Raw genomic sequence first — 4,756 nt, forward strand, 5'->3', positions numbered from 1 at the left:
GTTACAGTAGGAAATTATCCTGGAGCTTCATTGTTAATGGAAAGTTTTGCAGGGGTCAATAGATTCTTGGTAAGGGAAAATCAAGTCTAGATTTCAAAGTGGAAATTACAAACTTCAGAAGCCTGTCACACCCTGATCTGTTTAACCTGCCTTTGTGATTGTCTCCACCCCCTCCAGGTATCGCCTATCTTCCCCATTATCCCCTGTGAATTTATACCTGTGGTTTCTGTTCGTCTGTTGCCAGTTCGTCTTTGTCAAGTCAACCAGCGTTTTTGCCTCAGCTCCTGTTTTTTCCAGTCTTTTTCTCGCACTCCTGGTTTTGACCCTTGCCTGTCCTGAACCTGAGCCTGCCTGCCGACCTGTGCCTTTGCCCCATCTCTGGTTTACTGACCCCTGCCAGCCTTGACCTGTCTATTGCCTACCCATGTTGGATTATTAAACCATTGTTAATTCGACGTTGTCTGCATCTGGGTCTTACCTTCATACCTGATGAAGCCTTTTAAAACCGCAAATACAATACAAGTTTTAAATGTCCTGCATTGCAGAAGAGTTCTCCTGCAACAGAGTGGTCAAATGAAGAACCTACATCTGTACAGCCATACAGTACAGTATATCATTATCTTGGATAACAGTAGGTTTCATCATAATGTGAGCTCCTATTACTGTAAACGTTATCTCTAAGATCTACAGAATCATCTATTATTGGAGAGAAAATATGGAATTCATCTAACTACTAGCTATGAACTTGAGGACAAAATGGTGGTCATGAAATGTATGGTACAGAATATTGGCCATTAGTAGAGGGTTCTCTCTACCTATCTCTCCTCTCCATGCTCCCCGCCTTGTGAGTCACACACAGCCTTTCTTTCCTGATCACTGTCCTCTATCCTCTCCCTCATCCTCTTTAATACATCCTTCTTAAATTCCATTCTCTCTCAACTAAATCTTCTATTTTTTGCATGACATCACTTATTTCCTATAGGGGGAAATAAGTAATCAGTGCTCCAAGGTAATCATCGGGACTGCTTAAAACATCAGCAATTCAACATTCTCACCAGTTCCCCCTATAGGCAATGGGAGAGAGATGATTGAATCATATACAACATTGTTTCACATTAATTGCATGGTTTTCATTTTGGCACAGTACATGTATGTTATTGTTAGCATGGCAACCTGAACAATTTTAATGGCTCACAGTATAGGTAGAGGAAAACTAGATTATCCTGTCACCTTAGAGATGAGAAAGAAAATAAATGTTTAATATAGTGATGTTCAGAAACAGAACCAAACTCATGTTATCTGGTGTAGATATTACACAGTAATAATCAATGACGCAGTAAATGTCTTTGGACTCTAATATTGTGTCTTTGGGCTCTGATATCCTAATCTATGTCAGAGTAGTTTCAGTCCAGCACTTTCTCAGAATGAAGAATGGCGGTTCAGATAAGTTGCTAATCGTCTAATTCCCTTTTGGAATAATTACACCAGTGTTTAAAGGACAGATTCAATAGACAAAACATTAATAAGGATGAGCTTAGTCCTTAGCTCTCTGACCTTTGTCCTGGTGATTTACATGAGAACACCTCAGAATTCAAAGTGCTTTCTGGTCAAATGAGCTCTTCTGTTATGACCTTTTTGCAACCTGCTTTGAATGCCAAAAGCTGACTTTTTTCTCCTGTCTTGTTTTTGACAACTCTTCATCCACAGTTTTTTTGGGGTGGGAGGGTTGGTCAACCCAGACCCATGTATTTCGTTATTTCTAAATAGTCACTCTGAGTCACACTATTCTGATAGAAAGGGCAGATTTTGTGAAATGTATATCTAATGGGGGATTATAAAAAGTTGAGAATTCATATAATATCCTGTTAAGCTACACTACTGGTCAAAAGTTTGAAGTGCCTTTATTCAGTCAGGCAATAATATACAGTACCAGTCAAAAGTTTGAACACACCTACTCATTCAAGGGTTTTTCTTTATTTTTAAAGACATCAAAACGATGAAATAACACATATGGAATCATGTAGTCACCAAAAAAGTGTTAAACAAATCAAAATATATTTCATATTTGAGATTCTTCAAATAGCCAACCTTTGCCTTGATGACAGCTTTGCACATGCTTGGTATTCTCTCAACCAGCTTCACCTGGAATGCTTTTCCAACAGTCTTGAAGGAGTTCCCACATATGCTGAGCACTTGTTGACTGCTTTTCCTTCACTCTGACTCATCCCAAACCATCTCAATTTGGTTGAGGTCGGGGGAATGTGGAGGCCAGATCATCTGATTCAGCACTCCATCACTCTCCTTCTTGGTAAAATAGCCCTTACAAAGCCTGGAGGTGTGTTGGGTCATTGTCCTGTTGAAAAACAAATGATAGTCCCACTAAGCCCAAACCAGAAGGGATGGCGTATCGCTGCAGAATGTTGTGGTAGCCATGCTGGTTAAGTGTGCCTTGAATTCTGAATAAATCACAGACAGTGTCACCAGCAAAGCACCCCCACACCATAACACCTCTTCCTCTATGTTTTAAGGTGAGAAATACACATGCGGAGATCCTCCATACACCCACACCGTGTCTCACAAAACCCCAAAATCTCAAATTTGGACTCCAGACCAAAGGACACATTTCCACCGGTCTAATGTCCATTGCTTGTGTTTCTTGACCCAAGCAAGTTTCTTCTTATTGGAGTCCTTTAGTAGTGGTTTCTTTGCAGCAGTTTAACCATGTAGGCCGGATTCACACAGTCTCCTCTGAACAGGTGATGTTGAGATGTGTCTGTTATTTGAACTCAGTGAAGCATTTATTTGGGCTGCAATTTCTGAGGCTGGTAACTCTAATGAATGTATCCTCTGCAGCAGAGGTAACTCTGGGTCTTCCATTCCTGTGGCGGTCCTCATGAGAGCCAGTTTCATCATAGCGCTTGATGGTTTTTGCGACTGCACTTGAAGAAACTTTCAAAGTTCTTGAAATTTTCCATATTGACATGTTTTAAAGTAATGATGGACTGTCGTTTCTCTTTGCTTATTTGAGCTGTTCTTGCCATAATATGGAATTGGTCTTTTACCAAATAGGGCTATCTTCTGTATACCACCCTTACCTTGTCACAACACAATTGATTGGCTCAAACGCATTAAGAAGGAAAGAAATGCCACAAATTAACTTTTAACAAGGCACACCTGTTAATTGAAATGCATTCCAGGTGACTACTTCATGAAGCTGGTTGAGAGAATGCCAAGAGTGTGCAAAGCTGTCATCAAGGCAAAGGGTGGCTATTTGAAGAATCTCAAATAAAAATATATATTTTGATTTGTTTAACACTTTTTTGGTTACTACATGATTCCATGTGTGTTATTTCATGTCCTCACTATTATTCTAAATCCTTGAATGAGTAGGTGTTCTAAAACTTTTGACCGGTAGTGTATATTCCCACTTTCACTCACAATGACATGACAACCACTGTGACAGTCATTCATTTCGTCAGTCCATCAGTTGGTCACTGGTTATGTGAGTTAGCATCCAATAGACTGACCCCAACGTGCATCTGGCCAGTAATTTATTCAATGATCCCCAATGCCCTCAGCACAACCATCTATAATTCATGAATGATCCATTATTGAATATTAAGCAATAAACAAGCCACCCATATTCCAGACACGCTCAGGTGAGTGGCAGCGAGGAGCAGCTTGTTATCCATTGAAATGCAAGAGGGCTTCAAATCCCCAAACCTGCATTTAGCTGTAGATGGACTTAGCTACCTTAGCTACTTAGCTACCTAAATCCTGTTCACATCAATGGTGTGTAATGACTCGTAAGATCCAAAGGCATAGGCTATTGATTAGACCTTGCTAGGGCTTTGAAATCTAATACAGGTGTGGGGCTAGAGCAGGAAAATTATCCTGAAGCAACAGGAAATGTGAATGTTTATGTGGATAATAATTAATGGGCATTTCTTGATTGATTGATTGATTAATTGGACTCACTATTCTTAGAGTTAGTTTGCTAATACAGTATTCATTCAATAAAATGTAGCCTACATTTTAAAAGAGTCTGAAAGCAGTAGTCTTAGGCTATTGAAATACTGTTCTGTATCTTCTTTTTCCTGTAAGAAATATTCTATTGCCTATAGGTTTGCAATTCTAAAGTCCAGCGAAGAAAGGAATGGGAAAAATAGCAAAAGCATGGCAGAGTCTTTCTGCAGGGCTTTCTGCAGCGCCACCATACAGGTGCGTTGAATCTTCAATTCTAAAGTCCAGGAAAAAGGGGAATGAGTTGCCTGGGTGCTGCGCTGTTCAGTGGCTGTGGTGCTGAATTGGGGTCGCGGCGCTGTCCATGGTGCTGAATGCTTGTGAGCTGTGTTAGGGCACAAGCCGGTATTCCCACACATGCTAGTTAGATGTGTTCACTGTAGGACTACCTGCGGCTTCTAAAATGTAAGTTACAACAAAGATTACTGACCTAGTAATAGCCTAGTATCCAGCATCCACATCACATACATGTGTGCCATATATACACCAACAAGAGCCAACCAACAACTGATGCAATATTGAGCAATAGCAGGGATTAAATGCTCTTCGTCCAGTAACAGTGCCATTTTTCGGGTAGTAACACAGCCTATTAAACGGCCAAGGGGAGCCTTGAATGTGACCCATTTCCTTTGGGTCACATTCAATGCATGTCTGGATGATGAAAGCAAGCTCCTTTGTCTACCATCTGGGCTGTTGCACGTGATGATACTGTAATAATTGAGTGTTGTTGGAT

Source organism: Salvelinus sp. IW2-2015, linkage group LG33 (assembly GCF_002910315.2).
Source record: "Salvelinus sp. IW2-2015 linkage group LG33, ASM291031v2, whole genome shotgun sequence".
In the NCBI taxonomy this organism is placed as follows: domain Eukaryota; kingdom Metazoa; phylum Chordata; class Actinopteri; order Salmoniformes; family Salmonidae; genus Salvelinus; species Salvelinus sp. IW2-2015.